The sequence below is a fragment of the Aethalodelphis obliquidens genome, unplaced genomic scaffold (assembly GCF_003676395.1).
Source record: "Aethalodelphis obliquidens isolate GAN/ISIS:26980383/991018 unplaced genomic scaffold, ASM367639v1 scaffold27, whole genome shotgun sequence".
In the NCBI taxonomy this organism is placed as follows: domain Eukaryota; kingdom Metazoa; phylum Chordata; class Mammalia; order Artiodactyla; family Delphinidae; genus Aethalodelphis; species Aethalodelphis obliquidens.
The window spans coordinates 15,555,692-15,573,318 of NW_020837971.1; the positions used below are offsets into that span (position 1 = coordinate 15,555,692).

Consider the following 17,627-nt stretch of genomic DNA (forward strand, 5'->3'; position numbering starts at 1 on the left):
CAGGACACAGGCATGGGCTGGGGATAAAAAATTAAAGTCAAGATAAAAAGACTTGCCTTCTCTCTTCTCACTTAGTTAAGCAGACTTGCCAGGTCATAGGATAAAGGATGAAAACTCTTTGTCGAGGGAAATACCAGTCAACCTAACAGGTCAGAGTCCTGATTCTGGGAAGATAGTGGAGTAGGAGGCACCAAGAATCTGTCTCCCCACCTAGAAAGCAATTATATTGTCAGAATCTGTCTGAGGTAACTATTTAGGAACTCTGAGGTCTGCTGAAGGCTTTCAACTTCCAGGGGAAGATTTGGATGGTCAATAGCGGTTAATTTCAGTCCATTTCAGCTCTTAGCACAGTAGCAGCTACCCATCCCCCATCCCCAGCTGCACGGCAGTCAGCTGTGTACATGTTGCTGGAGCAGCTCACACACAGGTTGCAGGAGTCAGGAGCCTGTCCTCCAAATATCTGTGCTCTGATCACTGCTGCTTATGAGCACAGAGATGTAGTCAAAGAGGTGGGCAGCCGTTGTCGTTTCACTGCCCTTCATCGTGGCAAGCCCCTCCTCCCCAACTGAAGCGATGTCCAGGGGTTGAAAAGGGCCAATGCCCTTCCGCCCCCTGCCGTTTTTGCTTTTTCCCACTTTGGGAGCCGGACGTTAAAGACTAGGACATAAAAAACAACTGCATATAAGGGGGAAAATTGTAATGTGAGCACACATGCCCAGGGAAAGGCTCACGAAAGATCTGGGAAGACCTTAAATTTACACACTTTAGGCTGATCCTCACAACACAGACAACCTACAACAATTAAAAAATAAACAAAAACAACAACAATAAGAGAAATCAGTAAACCCTGGGGAAGGGGGAAGATCTGATTTCCAGCATTACTACATTATTAGATTCAAATAATCAAAGTTCTACAAAAAAATCACAAGGCATACAGAGAAACAGAAAAGTATAGCCCATTCAAAGGAAAGAAATCCACAGAAATTGTCCCTGAAAAAGACCTAAAGACAGATATACTAGACAAACCTTTAAAATAACTGTCTTAATGATGCTCAAAGAACTAAAGGAAGATGTGGAAAAAGTCAAGAAAACAATGTGTGAGCAAAATGGAAATACCAATTCACAGAAAGCCTAAAATGCAATAAAATAGAAATTGTCGAGCTGAAAAGTACAATGACTGAAATAAAAAGTTCATGAGAGGGATTCAAAGGCAGATTTTAACAAGCAGAAAAAAACAGTGAACTTGACAGGGCAATTAAAATTATCAAGTATGAGGAACAGAAAGAAAAAATTGAAACGCAAACATAGCCTAAGGGACATACAGGATAATATCAAGCAGAAGAATATATGTATGTGGGAGTCCAAGAAGAATAATAGAGAGGGAAAGGGGTAGAGAGAATATCTGAAGAAATAATGGCTGAAAACTTCCCAAATTTGTTGAAAGACGTGAATATAAACATCCAAGAAATTCAACAAACTCCAAGTAAAATGAACTCAGAGAGATCCATACCAAGATACGTATAATCAAACTTAGAAAAGCCAAAGAGATCATCTTAAAAGCAGCCAAGAGAGAAGAAAATCATCACATACTAGGGATTGTCAAAAAGATTATCAGCAAATTTCTCATCAGAAAACTTGGAAGCCAGAAGTGGGCTGATATATTCAAAATGCTAAAAGAAAAAAAAGATATCAATAAGAATCCTAAATCTGGCAAACACTATCTTCAAAAGTGAGGAAGAAATCAAGACAATCTCAGATAAACAAAAACTGAGGGAGTCTGTAACCATTTTATCTGCCCTGCAAGAAATGCTCAAGGGAGTCCTGTAAGGTGAAATGAGGACACCAGACAGTAACTTAAAGCTGTAGGAAGAAATAAAGATCTCAGTAAAGATAAATACAAAGGCAATCATAAAAGCTATATCACTGTAACAATGGTTTGTAACTGCACTTTTTGTTTTCTACATGATTTAAAATAATCATTAGTTTATGTTTTGGGGCACATAACGTATAAAGATATAATTTTGCGACATCAACAACTGAAAGAGGTGGAGATAGAGCTGTAAAGGAGCAGAGTTTTTGTATGTTATTGAAGTTAAGCTGGTATAAATTAGAATGTTATAACTTTAGGATGTTAAATGTAATCCCCACGGTAGCCACACACACAAAAAATAGCTATAGACTATACATAAAAGGAAATGATAAAGGAATTTAAACATTTCACTATCAACTAAACACAAAAGCAGATAGTAATGCAGGAAATGAGAGACAGAAAAGCTACAAGGCATATAGAAAACAACTAGCATAATAAGAAAAGAGCCTCGGGACTTCCCTGGTGGTCCAGTGGTTAAGAATCCACTTTCCAATGCAGGGGAAACACGGTCAATCCCTGGTCAGGGAACTAATATCCCACATGCCGCAGGGCAACTAAGCCCATGTGCCACAACTACTGAGCCCACACGCTCTGGAGCCTGCGCACCACAACTAGAGAGCCCGCATGCCGCAACTACTGGGCCCGTGTGCTCTGGAGCCCGTGTGCCACAACTAGAGAGAAGCCCTCACGCCGCAACGAAAGATCCCGCATGCCACAACGAAGATCCCACGTGCCACAACTAAGACCCAATGCAGCCAAATAAAGAAATAAAAATCAATATTAAAAAAACAAACAACCCCTCCCAAACCCAAAAGAGCCTCATTATCAATGTAAATAGGTTACATTTCAATGTAAATAGGTTAAACTCTCCAATCAAAAGACCCAGATTGGCAGAATGGATAAAAAAAAAAATGATGCAACTATATGCTGTTAACAGGAGATGCACTTGAGATCCAAAAACACAAACACATTGAAAGTGAAAGAATGGGAAAAGATAGTCCATGAAAATAGTAACCAAAAGAGAGCAGATATGGCTGTAATAATATCGACAAAATAGACTTTAAATCAAAAAAGATTATAAGTAACAAAAAGGACATTATATGTTAATACAAGATTCAGTAAAGCAAGAAGATTTAACAATTATAAACATATACACACCTCGTTACAGAACATCAAAATATATGAAGCAAAAACTGATAAAATTGAAGGGAGAAATAGACAGTTCTACAACAATATCAATAGTTGAAGATTTCAATACCCCGCTCACAATAATGGCTAAAAAAAAAAGGCAGAATATAACTAAGGAAATAGAGGACTTAACACAATAAACCAACTGATCTAATAGTTATACACAGAACACTCTACTCAACAACAGACTACGCCTTCTCAAGTGCACATTGGACATTTTTCAGGATAGACCATATGTTAGGCTGCAAATTAAGTCTCAGTAGGTTTGAAAAGGTAGATATACAAAATATCTTCTCTGACCACAATGGACGTGGTTAGAAATCAATAAAAAAAGAAAACTGGAAAATTCACAAAACTGTGGAAAGTAAACAATATACATTTAAACACCCAATGGAACAAAAAAGAAAATGTAAGGGAAATTAGCAAATACTTAGAGATGAATAAAAATGAAAACATTACATACCATAACTTATGGGACTCAGCAAAAGCAGTGCTAAGGGGGAAAATTATAGCTATAAATGCTTACATTAAAAACAAGAAAGATTTCCAATCAGCAACCTAACTTTACAACAGAAGGAACTGGAAAAAGAAGAACAAACTCAAAGCTAGCAGGAGAGAGGAAACAATAAGGATTAGAGCAGAGATAGATGAAATAGAGAATATAAAAACAACAGAGAAAATCAATGACACCAAAAGTTAGTTCTTTGAAAAGATCAGCAAAATTGGCAAACCTTTAGCTACATGGACTAAGAAAAAGAGAGAAAAGACTCAAACTACTAAAATCAGAAATGAAAGTAGTGACATTACTACTGATTCTACAGAAATAAAAAGGATTGTAAGAGAGTACTATGAACACTTGTACAACAACAAATTGGAGAACCTAAATGAAATGGACAAATTCCTAGAAACACAAAACCTCCCAAGACTAAATCATGAAGAAATAGAAAGTCTAAACAGACCTATAACTAGTAAGGAGATTGAATCAGTAATAAAAACTCTCCCCACAAAGAAATGTCCTGGACCTGATGGCTTCACTGGTGAATCCTACCAACGTTTAAAGAAGAATACTAATTCTTCTCAAATTTGCAAAAAGAAAGAATGAAAGAAAGAAAGAAAAGGAGGGAATACTCCCTAACTATGAGTCAACTATTACCCTGATAACAAAGATAGACAAAGGCACCCTAAAAAAAGAAAACTACAGATCAATATCCCTTATAAACATTGTTGCAGAAATGCTCACCAAAATACTAGGAAAACAGAATTCAGCAGCATATTGAAAGGATTATACACCATAACCAAGTGGGATGGTTCAACATATGAAAATCAATCAATGTAATGAAGGGGGAAAACCACATGATCACTCCAATTGATGCAGGAAAAGCATTTGAAAAAATTCAACATCCTTTCATGATAAAAATACTCAACAAACTAGAATAAAAGAAAACTACCTCATCATAATAAAAGCCATTTATGAAGAACTCACAGTGAACATCAGACTCAATGGTGAAAGACTGAAAGCTTTTCCTCTAAGACCAGGAAAAAGGCAAGAGTGCCCACTTTCACCACTTCAATTCAACACAACACTGGAATTCTAGACAGTGCAATTAAGCAAAAAAAAAAGAAAGAAAAGTCATCCAAATTGGAAAGGAAGAAGTAAAGTTATTTCTGTTCATGGATTATATGATCTAATATATAGAAAACCCAAATCCACAAAAAAATACTGTTAGAACTAATAAATTTTCAGCAAGGTAGCAAGTTATAAAGCCAACACACAAAAATCAGTTGCATTTTTATACACTGACAATGAGCTATCTGAAAAGAAATTACAAAAACAATATATATAACACCATCAAACTGAATAAAATACTAAGGAATTAACTTAACCAAGGAGGTGAAAGATTTGTACAATGAAAACTACAAAACATGGCTGAAAGAAATTAGATGAGATCGGGTGCATTCAGGGTGGTATGGCCATAGACTGAAAGAAATTAAAGAAGACAAATAAATGGAAAAGCATCCCATGTTCATGGAGTGAAAGACTTAATATTGTTAAAATGTCAATAATACCCAAAGTAATCTACAGATTCCAAGCAATCCATGTGAAAATTCCAACAATGTTTTTTGCAGAAATAGAAAAACCCACCTTAAAATTAATGTGGAATTTCAAGGGACCCCAAATTGCCAAAACAATCTTGAAAAGGAGCTAAAGCGGAGAACTTTACCCCTGATTTCCTGATTTCAAAACTTATTACAAAGCTACAGTAATCAAAACGGTGTGGTACTGGCATAAAGACAGAGATATTGACCAATGGAATAGAATAGGGAACCGAAAAATAAACCCCTGAATGTTGTCAAATGATTTTCGGCAACAGAGCCAAGGCCATTCAATGGGGAAAGGACAGTCTATTCAACAACTGTTGCTGGAAAAACTGGTTATCCACAATGAAAAAGAATCATAGGGAACTCCCGGGTGGTCCAGTGGTTAGGACTCCATGCTTCCACTGCAAGGGGCACAGGTTCAATCCCTGGTCGGGGAACTAATCCTGCATGCTGTGTGGTGCGGCCAAAAATAAAAAAGAATCATATACAAAAATTAGCTCAAAACGGATCAAGGACCTAAATGTAAGACCTAAAACAATAGAAGAAAACATTTCACGATGTTGGATTTAGTAATGATTTCTTGGACATGACACCAAAGGCACAGGTAACAAAAGGAAAAATAGACAAACTGCACTTCATGAAAATTTTAAAATTTTGTGCATCAACAGAGTAAAAAGGCAACCCATACAATGGGAGAAAATATTTGCAAATCATATATCTGACAAAAGATTAATATCCAGAATATATAGAGAACTCCTAAAACTTAACAACAAAACTTAACAACCTGATTCAAAATGAGCAAAAGATTTGAATAGATACCGCTCCAGAGAAAAGATACAAATGGCTAATAAGCACATGAAAAGACGCTCAACATCACCGATCATTAGGGAAATGCAAATCAAAACTGCAATGAGATACCACCTTACACCCATTAGGATGGCTACTATCAAAAAAATAGAATATGAGTGTTTGCAAGGACATGGAGAAATTGGGACCCTGGTGTACTACTGGTGGAAATTGGTACAGTCACTATGGAAAACAGTATGGTGTTTCCTCAAGTCATTAAAGACAGAATTACTATATGATCCAGCAATTCCACTTCTGTGCATATACCCCGAAAGTAGGGTCTCAAAGAGATATTTATACACCCATGTTCATAGCAGTATTATTCATAATAACTAAACCATGGAAGCAACTCAAGTGTCCATCAGTGGATGAACGGATAAGCAAAATATGGATATACATACAATGGAATATTGTTCAGTCTTAGAAAGGAAAGAGATTCTGCAGTATGTTTTCAACATGGATGAACCTTGGGGACATTATGCTAAATGAAATTACCCAGTCAGAAAAAGATACATACTGTATGATCCCACTTATATGAGGTACTTAGAATAGTCAAAATCATAAAGACAGAAAGTAGACTGGTGGTTACCAGGGGCTGGGGGCAAGGAATACGGGGAGTTATTGTTTAATGGGGATAGAGCTTCAATTTCACAAGATGAAAACAGTTACGGGGATGGACAGAGGTGATTTTTGCACAAGGATGTTAACGTATTTGATACCACTGAACTGTACACTTAAAAAATGGTTAAGATGGAAATTTTATGTTATGTGTATTTTACGACACAGAGAGAGGCTTCTCTGCCTGTTCCACCACGGCCGGGGCTACTAACCCAAAAAGGATATGGCGGGTTCCACGTGGTGTGAGTGGGGCCGGAGGACTAGGCTGCGATGCGCACCACTGGTGGACAGGGCACACCCGAGCACAGCTCCAGACGCCTCTACAGGCCCGGGAGCACAAGCCTAGGGCTCCTCCTCCCCTGTGGACGCGCGCCCTCGGCCCACTCGCGCAGGGACAGGGCAGGAGCTGGGTTGCAGACACTGCCCAGACAAGTTCACAGCCAGTCCTGCGGGTTCCATAAACCAGCGGAGTGCTGGGGCCGTGCAGTCCCCGGAGCAGGCGGAAGGCGGGACCCCTCCCCTCACCCCACTCCGCCGCCCCGTTTCTCCTCCTCCTTCCCCGGCTCCCTCCCTCCGCGCCCACGAGTCCCGCAGCCGGGCAGCCAATCCCAGCCGCGCTCCTGCCCGGCTGCTCAGGGTGGTGGCACGGAGCCCGCAGGCGGCTTGGAGAGCTCGAGCTTTGTGCCCAGCGGCAGGTAAGGTGCGCGGCGGCATCTGGGTCGAGTCGGGCTTTTCTAAAACCGTCAAGCAGGAGGCTGAAAACTGATGCTAGTGCGAGACCCGGCGCGCGCCCCGCTGCCGGGCCCACGAGCCCTCGGCGCCGCCCACCTCGCCCTGCCCGGGCCCGGCGCGGAGCTGGCGTTCTGGAGGCTCCGCTGGCCCGGGGTCCCGACGTGCTCCCCAGGGAGGGCCTGTCTCAAGTAAACAAAGACCAACTACTAAAAACATTATATCTATGTTTCATTTGTAAAATGGTGATGGTTTGGGTTTTTATGCAGAGGTATTCGGCTCCTGCTGCTGGCTCGGCCGGTAGGGAATCCGGGAACCCGCCGCGCTGGGGTTGTGCTCCTTGGTAGGAACCCTGCGCAGGTCCCTTAAGCTCTCCTGGCCGCGCTCTCCTCTTTGGAAACTGGAAAATCTTATTATTTCAGATGTTGTTCTGAGGGTTACATGAAGTAAGTGCACTCTTAAAAAAAAAACTAAGGCTGAGCTCGCAGCAACAACAGGGTTACCTAGACACAACTATTTCAAAGTCCTGATAACCCTGAATTGTTCCACAAAGGAACTAAGGTAGTTTGCAACAAAATCACGTAGAATAGTAACAAGTCAGCATAGAATAAATATAACCAGATATTGGGAGCAGAGGTAATGTAAGACAGAAAATAAGTCCAGGGGAAAAAAATAAAGTGTGAACTTGCTGTGAAAATGGAAATGTTCTGCATTTAATTAATTTACACTTAAATAGTGTGTCTATATGGAAAACAATATGGAGGTTCCTCAGAGAACTAAAAATAGAATTATCATATGATCCAGCAGTCCCACTCCTGGGCACATACCGGGACAAAACTATAATTCAGAAAGATACGTGCACCCCATGTTCATAGCAGCATTATTTACAATAGCCAAAATGTGGGAACAACCTAAATGCCTATCGACAGGTGAATGGATAAAGATGCGGTGCATATATACAATGGAATACTACTCAGCCGTAATAAAGAGTGAGATAATGCCATTTGCAACAACATGGGTGCAACCAGAGACTATTAGACAAAGTGAAGTTAAGTCAGAAAGAGAAAGACAGATACCATATGATATCACTTATATGTGGAATCTAAAATATGACACGAATGAACCTACCTACAAAATGGAAATAAATTCACAGACACAGAGATCAGACTTATAGTTGCCAAGGGGGACGGGGAGGGAGAGGGATGGACTGGGATTTTGGGGCTGGTAGATGCAAACTATTACATTTAGAATGGATAAACAACAAGGTCCTACTGTACAGCACAGGGAACTATATCCAGTCTCCTGGGATAAACCATAATGGAAAAGAATATTTAGAAAAGGAATGTATTTATGTGTATAACTGAGTCACTTTGCTGTATACCAGAGACTGGCACAACATTGTAAATCCACTGTACTACTTCAATTTTAAAAAAGTGTGTGTCTAGTGGCTGCCTTATAGGACATTGCAGGTCTATATTGTTTTTCTAGTTGAGTCTCAAATTTGTCTCTAGGAAAGTGAACTTGGTCATTTGCATTGTTCCTGTCATTTGAAACATACTTCATTCATTCCTCAAATATGAATGGCCTTGGAGGAAGTAGAGCCATTCCTTATAATTAGCTAGAAAGACAGTTTTCTGTACTTCATTATTAGAGCACCCTGATATATTATCATGTGAAAGTTTACTCAGTTGAGGAACTGGGGCTGGGAGGGATGGAGTCAGTGAATATGGCATAATTTATAACTTTTTTTTAGAGTTTTGAATAAAAATGTTAACTTACCTTTATAGGAAAATTTAAAATATCTAGATACGCAAAAAGAAACAATCACTAAAAATTTCACCACTCAGAGACATAATTGCAGTTAAGATTTTGATGTGTATATTTCCAGACCTTTGCCCCGTGTAGCCATTTTAGTTTCCTTGGTAGGCCCCAAAGTATCAGCTCCCTCCAAGAAAGGAAAAATCCAGTCTGGGGGCAAGGGTCGCTTTTACCTTAATCTTTGGACCTCTCAGGCCAGCACCTGGCCCCACGCAACAAGGTCACCGTCTCCCTAATCCTCTCGTACTTCTGCCAGTGGCCTGGCTTTGGGGCAGTGGTTATAGGCATCTGAGAGAGCATTTCAGAGAAGAGGAAAGTCACAGCTGTGGTTCATTCCGCATGAGGAGTAATCCAGGGTTTCTCATCCTTGGCACTGTTGATATTTGGGGCTGGATAACTTTGTTGGGGGAGGGCCGTCCCGTGTATTAGAAGATGTTTAGCAGCATGAGGGCTCACACGCCCCCCCACACTTCTCATCATGACAATCAGCAGTGTTGGTTGAGACCACTTGGGTTAACGGAAATTGCTAAATTATTCATGACGTGCACTAAAGAGGTTCATATTCCAGTTTGCACGTAGGAGAAGGACTGAGATCGAAAGAGAGGCATAGCTTAAGCTAAGGAAGCTGTTCAGTCCTGGCTGTACGATTCGCTTACGGTGAGATTTTGGTGGGCAGGTATATCAGTTAGGATGGAAACAGGAAAAAACCACAAAAATGCAAGACACTTTTGAGGGGATTCCATAGAAGGGGGGGTAGGATTTGGGGAACCAGCAAATGACCGTGCGACACCCGGGGAGGTCGGCCGGCGGGATGCCATCCCCACGCTGGCCGGAAGGGGCAGGGAAGGGACTGGGATACCAGAGCTTGGAAGTGGGGGCCGGGTGGGTGGGTGGGAGAACTGGAGGAGGAGCCGCCCTCCAGGGCTGCTGTGGCCCTGGCAGAACGCAGACACTGTCAGAGCAGCAGCCCAGCAGATGGGGGATAAGTTCACCAGCCTCTCCCTTTGTTACGAGTCCAAGTTCGTACTGCTCAGCCGCATGACAGGCCACTAAATTGAGAGAGACAGTGTTAGGGCAAGGAATAGCAGCTTTTTTGGAAAGCCAGCAGACAGAGAAGATGGTGGACTTGTGTCCCAAAGAACCATCTTACCCCCAAGTCAGAATTCAGGCTTCAGAGGGGAGGGGGTGTAGCAGATTGTTGCGAACTTCTTGGTGGGCCGGACCGGGAAGGGGATGTTCTTGCAGCTGTCCAGGTAGGTCTGCTGTAAACCTCCAACAAGAGGAATGTGGTTCTCTGTTGTGCAACTTTTTATCTCTGTATGAATGAAAATTGTTATACCTTTAAAGGTCAAGCCTGGGAGGCAGAGCCTTGAGAATATGCTCTCATGTATATTTCAGGCTGTAGGCAACATTCTTTTACAAAGAAGTAGAGCCAGCATAAGGAAGCATAGGCAGCAGAGTGCAAAGGTGAGAGCTAAAGGAATAGATCCAGTATGGAGTCAGGTTTGTTCTTCTCTGTTACACCTTTCCCCTCCTGTACCCACGGAGCCCCTCCTCTGGCCAGTCCCTAGTGGAAGCTGGTGGGTGAAGCAACCCAGGTGATGCAGCCTGGGGAGGTCAGCCAGCTCCCGAGGGGGTGGGAGCAGGGCCGATGGAGAGCCACCAGAACCACCAGTAGCGTGTGATCTAAAGTCTTCTGCCTCTGTAGAATGAAAGTTTGAGGGCTCTAACTCTTAAGGGGGAGGAAAAGGAGATAGGCAAAAAATGTTTTTGAAAATTAAAACATATAACACACGCAGGGCACTGCTGCTTCTGACCTCTGACTCTGTTTCAAGCACTAAGGTCAAGTCATGCTGTTTTAGCTACTGCAGGATTTTTTTTTTCCAGCTTTACTGAGGTCTAATTGACCAAAAAATTCTGAGATAAACTATACAGTGTGATGATTTGATATACGGATACATTACGAAAGTATTCTCTCCGAGTAAATTAACACACATGTTTACTGGTTTTGGTTTTGGTGAGAACATTTGGGTTCTACTCTCAGCAGATTCCAGTTATTCAAGACAGTGTTATCAACTATAGTTACCATTAGGTCCTCAGACCTTATTCATTTTGTAACTAAAAATTTGTGCCCTTTTATCAGCCTCTTCCTATTTCCCCAATACCCCAGCCCCTGGGAACCACTTTTCTAATCTCTGTTTCTGTGAGTTTGGTGGGGTTTTTTTTTTCTTTCAGATTCCACATATAAGTGACACCATGCAGTATTTGTCTTTCTCTGCCTGGCGTATTTCACTTAGCATAATGCCATCCGGGTTCACCTATGTTGTCAAAAATGACAAGATTTCCTTCTTTTTTAAGGCTGAATAATATTCCATATGTTGTCATCCCTTGGTATCTGCAGGGGATTGGTTCCAGGAGCCCCCGTGGATACCAAAATCCTGGATGCTCAAGTCCCTTATATAAAATGGTATAGTACCGTGAATATAGTTGGTTCTCCCTATCTGTGGATTTCACATCCTCAGATACGGAGGGCTGACTGTATATGGGTCACATTTTCTTTTTCCTTTCATCCGTCAACACTTAGCTTGTTTCCAGGTCTTGGCTGTTGTCATAATGCTGCAGTGAACGTGGGAGGACATATATATCTCTTCAAGATAATTATTTTCTTCCCTTTGGATATATACCCAGAGGTGGGATTGCTGGATCATACAGTAGTTCCGTTTTTAATTTTTTGAGGAATCTCCATGCTGTTTTCCATAGTGGCTATACCAGTTTGCATTCCCATCCACAGTGCACAGAGGTTCCCTTTTTTCTACACCCTCACCAGCATTTGTTAACTCTTTTCTTTTTGATAATGGCCATCCTAACGTGTGAGGTGATTTCCCTTTATGGTTCTGATTTCAGTTTCCCTCATGATTAATGATGTTGAATGCTGAAAACCTTTTCGTGTACCTGTTGACCCTTTGTATATCTTTGGAAGAATGCTTATTAAGTTTCTCTGCCCATTTAAAAAAAAATTTTTTTGGCCGCAGTGCGTGGCATGTGGGATCTAGTTCCCCGACCAGGGATCGAACCCATGCCCCCTGCAGTGGAAGGGCAGAGTCATAAGCACTGGGCCGCCAGGGAAGTCCCTCTGTGCATTTTAAAATTGCGTTTGTGGTTTTTGCCATTGAGTTGTATGAGTACCTTGTATGTTTTGGATATTAACCCTTTATCAGATATGTGGTTTGCAAATACTTTCTCCCATTCCGTGGCTTCCTTTGCTGTGCAGAAGCTTTTTACTTTCATGTAGTCCGACTTGTTTATTTTTGTTGTCTTTGCTTTTGGTGTCAAGTCCAAAAAAATCATTGCCAAGACCAATGTGAAGGAGCTCACCCTTCACGTATTCTTGTAGATTCACAGTCTCAGATCTTAGGTGGCGCCGTACAAACTTTAGGATTGCTTTTTCTGTTTCTGGAATTTCTGGAATTTTGATAAGGATTGCTTTGAATCTGTAGATCACTTAGGGTAGTATGGACATTTTAATAATATTCATTCTTCCAATCCATGAGCACAGAGTATCTTCTCATTTATTTGGGTCTTTTTCAATTTCTTTCATTCATGTCTTACAGTTTTCATTGTAAAGATCTTTTTTTTTTAATCGAAGTATAGTTGATTTACAATGTTTTGTTGATTTCTGCTGTACAGCAAAGTGATTCAGCTATACATACATATACATTCCTTTTTTCTGTATTCTTTTCCATTATGGTTTATCACAGGATACTGAATATAGTTCCCTGTGCTATCCTTGTTGTTTGGCCCAGCCTTTCTTACCTGTTTTGATGTAGATATTTTCTCATTCACCAGGTATGTAGGAGTCGCTAAGCTAGTTTCTGGATCTCTTTCAGAAGGGATTGCTCCCAGGGTAGCTGTACATTCAGTGTGTCTGTGGCAGAAGGGGAGCTCAGGAGCCCTCTGTATGTTGCCATTTTGGTCAAATTTACTGCAGGATTTCTTTAAACTTCTTAATCCTGCATATTCCAACTCAGTTGTGCTGTTTGGTGCACTATTATAAAACATATCTTTGCTGGTGCCTGAATAAATAGTTGGATATTTTCTATATATCTTGTACAGAATGATTTTTCTTGTAGCTTAACTGTTTACTTTTTTTTAATCATCACAGAAACCACATCATAATACCTCAGACTTTGAAAAGGCCTTACAGTTTCTCACCTGATATCTGAGAATTTGCAGAATCTTAAAAAAAAAAAAATGCTTGAAAAATATATACATGTATCAAATTATCATAGGTACAGCTTAAACTTATAGGATGTTATCTGTCAATTACATCTCTATAAAGCTGGAAGAAAGCGGCATAGGAAAGCAAAATAGGCACAAAACAGCAGAAAAGCATCATATGCTCAGTGTAGAGCATAACATGATTTATGCAGTTAACATCAAGGTCACAAATAACACATTGTGAAATCTTGCTTATAAAAAAAAAATCTTGACTGATCTGCTAAGGAAAGAAAATACATTCTTTCTAGCGAGCTTTTAAATTGTTAAAGACAAAAGTTACATTTACAGGGATTCCTTCTGGGTGGAAGATGTATATTCCTTTGGCCCCCACCACACACACTTGTCATTTGTGCTGTGCTCGGATGTTCCAGCAGTTTGTCGTTTCCAAAAGCACTTGGCCAGAAAGAACTAGTCTTTCAGCAATAGGAGACCAAGGTTTTGACCTGGACTTTCTGGGGGATCAGTGCCTAACGACATGTATGGGACCCCCTGGAATGTCCTGGTCTCACCCCACTTTTAAAATTTAGTTGCACTGCAGTTGCATTGTTTGCAATTATTTGAGTTAATAAGCTGCTCTTTTAAAGAAGGGACACACCCTGGTAAGCCTAAATACAGGATACCCGATGTTCATTCCTTAGTAAGAGTGTTTTGACTCCTGGTATAACATTTCTCTTCTGTTATATCAAGAACACTCTCAGTAAAAGGCAAAAGGTTTTGAAATGGCCACGAGGAGGAACAGAAGGTACATGGGGCAGGTGGGAGGGGCTTGAAAGTTGGGGTGGGAAGGACAGTGGCTTCTGTTTGGAGACAGTGCCGCGGAGAGCTTCACCTGTTCAGCACTGTTGTGCCTGGCGTCTCAGGGCAGCAGCTTTACTAGCTCCGATAACCTGAGCTTTGTCCTAGTTCACGTGTGTCTGTCTGCCCCTGAGAGAACCAGAAGAGAAACTAATAACCTCCAGTTAACCAAGCCAAACATGGAAGACAGCTAAAGCAAAGGAGAAGAAAATAATAGAAGTGAGTTAAAATTTATGGCGCATCAGCACTGGAAGAGTGTGTAGGGGTCATTTAACTTTGTCTGAGCTCATCCCCCCCGACCCCCAGCTTTTTCAAGGTGCAGGAACCAAGTTGCTCAGAGACCATGTGCCCTGGCCTCTGTCACAGAGCTAGTGGGTACCCAGGCCAGGTTTAGAGCTAGTCTCTTTTTTAAAAAATTTTTTTATTGAAATATAGTTGATTTACAATGTGTTAATTTCAACTGTACAGCAAAGTGGTTTAGTTATACATGTATGCACATTCTTTTTCATATTCTTTTCCATTATGGTTTATCACAGGATATCGAATATAGTTCCCTGTATAGTAGCACTGTGTTGTTTATCCATTCCATGAATACTAGTTTGTATCTGCTAACCCCAAACTCCCAATCCATCCCTCCCCTACACCCTCTTCCCCTTGGCAACCACAAGTCTGTTCTCTATGTCTGTGAGTCTGTTTCTACTTCGCAGATAAGTTCACTTGTGTCACACTTTAGATTCCACATATAAGTGATATCATATGGTATTTGTCTTTCTCTTTTGAACTTACTTCACTTAGTATGATAATCTCTAGGTCCATTTCCCAGAGGGTAGCTTGTCTGCTGCAGGAGATACAGGGGAAGGAGAAACCTATTTGAAAACGCTTTAAACAGGTTATTTATGCAAAAGTGTTGACTTTTTTCCTTTAACTTTCTAGTGAACCACTGCAGCCTGAGCTGTTGTTTGTAATTATGCAGTAATTCAGGAACTAGCTCGAGATTCTTCTTTTTTCTTTAAGTGGCTTCCCCTAGAGAGGCACACCATATATTTCTGGGTGGGAAGGCTGAATCCTAATTTAATTTACAAATTTGATGCAATCATAGGCACAGTTCCTATGGAAAATTTTTTTTTTCTTTAACTTGACAGAGCTGTTCTAAACTTCATCTGGAAGTCTGAGCAAGCAAGACTAGATAAGAATACCGAACAAGTTAGTGTGAGAGAACTTGAACTACCAGATAGCAAAACATATTGTAAAGCTACAGTAAACAACATATTACAGGCACGGGAAGCCGGGTCAGTGGCACAGCCCAGAAGGTGAAAGAAAGAATAACCATATGCATAAGAATTTAAGTATGAGCCATTGGGGGAAAGAATGAAAGAGTCAGTAAATGATGTGAGAACAACTCAACTATTTGGGAAGATTACAGGAGAGTCTTATCTCATGCCATATACCAAAATATAATTTAGATTGATTAAAACTAAACATATAAATAAAGGGGAAAAAAGTTAAAAATCTAAGTGAAAATTAAAATGTATATATAAGTCTTTCTAAACAATACTAAAAGTCAGAAACTTAAAGCCTTTTAGGCTTTTAAATATTATTAAAAATATTTTCAATATTGTTAAAAATATTAAACCCTTGAAATAAAAAAAAAACCAAAGTAAATCTTCTTGCACCCCAATGTTTATTGCAGCACTGTTTACAATAGCCAAGACATAGAAGCAGCCTAAATGTCTACCAACGGAGGAATGGATAAAGAAGATGTGGTACATGTATACAATGTAATATTACTCAGCCATTAAAAAGAACAAAATAATGCCATTTGCAGCAACATGGATGGACCTAGAGATAATCATACAAAGTGAAGTTAGTCAGAGAAAGACAAATATTATATGGTATCACTCATATGTGGAAGCTCATTTAAAAATGATACAAATGAAATAATTTATAAAACAGAAACAGACTCACAAATTTCTAAAACAAACTTAACGGTTACCAAAGGGGAAACGTGGGGGGAGGGATAAGTTAGGAGTTTGGGATTAACATACACACACTACTGTATATAAAATAGGTAACCAACAAGAGCCTACTGTACAGCACAGGGAACTCCACTCAGTATTCTGTAATGACCTATATAGGTAAAGAATCGAAAAGAGAATGAATATTTGTATGGGTATAACTGAACCACTTTGCTGTACACCTGAAACAAATACAACATTGTAAATCAACTCTACGCCAATAAAAATAAATAAATAAAAATAAAATACACTAGAGTACAGGGGAAAAAAGTAAATCTTCTTGTTATAGGGTTAGGTCTTAGATCTTTTCTTTTCTTTTTCTTTTTTTTTTTTTTTGCGGTATGCTGCCCTCTCACTGTTGTGGCCTCTCCCGTTGCGGAGCACAGGCTCCGGACGCGCAGGCTCAGCGGCCATGGCCCACGGGCCCAGCTGCTCCGCGGCATGTGGGATCTTCCCGGACTGGGGCACGAACCCATGTCCCCTGCATCGGCAGGCGGACTCTCAACCACCAGGGAAGCCCTAGTCTTAGATCTTTTAGAATGTATTAAATGTAGAATAAAGTTCTCCCTGGGTTCTGTTCAGACTTTAATGGGTCTTGGCAGGACAGTGGGGAGGAAGGGAGGGATGTGTGATGGGCAGGGAGGGTGCTGAAAGGTGGCCTGGGGTTGCTGCCTACCCCAACAGTGCCATCTTATTACAAGGGAAGTTGAAAGCTGGAGAAGGAGTATGGAAAGAATCCTGGCCAGGATACCCCTGTTGAACGTGCTTTATAAGTAATAATGCAATTCACCCTTGGTAATTGACCGCTGGTGCCTAAGGTGGTAAGGTTTCCAGGTGGGGTCCTTTCTCAACCATGTGCATCTCTGCAAATTGGTTTGTTTTGTTTTGCATTCCCCAGATTCTGTGGGAAAGGTAGTAAAGTTCATAAGTAATGCTTTATTGACTTTTTATAGGAAACCTTTTCTGGAAGTTGTTATTAGAAAGGGAAGGCAAGCAACAGTAATGTTTCTACAAGAACAAAGGACTCAGGGCAATTTAGTGATTTCTCCTGTGGGGACTGGAGACAGAATTGGAAAGCAGTGGTTATTATAAGATAGTGAATATATCAAGAAGAAGATGTGGCACATATATACAATGGAATATTACTCAGCCATAAAAAGAAACGAAATTGAGCTATTTGTAATGAGGTGGATAGACCTAGAGTCTGTCATACAGAGTGAAGTAAGTCAGAAAGAGAAAGACAAATACCATATGCTAACACATATATATGGAATTTAAGGGAAAAAAATGTCATGAAGAACCTAGGGGTAAGACAGGAATAAAGACACAGACCTACTGGAGAACGGACTTGAGGATATGGGGAGGGGGAA

At 40.6% G+C, this 17,627-nt stretch overlaps 1 protein-coding gene across 2 annotated transcripts in view; it reads left to right on the forward strand.

Moving 5' to 3' along the window:
* The first annotated feature begins 7,200 nt into the window (after positions 1–7,200).
* BLVRA (biliverdin reductase A) overlaps positions 7,201–17,627 on the forward strand; it is a 55,288-nt gene continuing 44,861 nt past the window's right edge. The window contains exon 1 of one of the 2 annotated variants that reach the window (XM_027124003.1): positions 7,201–7,317. The gene's annotated coding sequence lies outside the window, so the exon portion shown is untranslated. Of the gene's footprint in view, positions 7,318–10,611; positions 10,637–17,627 lie in introns of those variants that run through there. The other variant, XM_027124005.1, reaches the window with a different exon arrangement.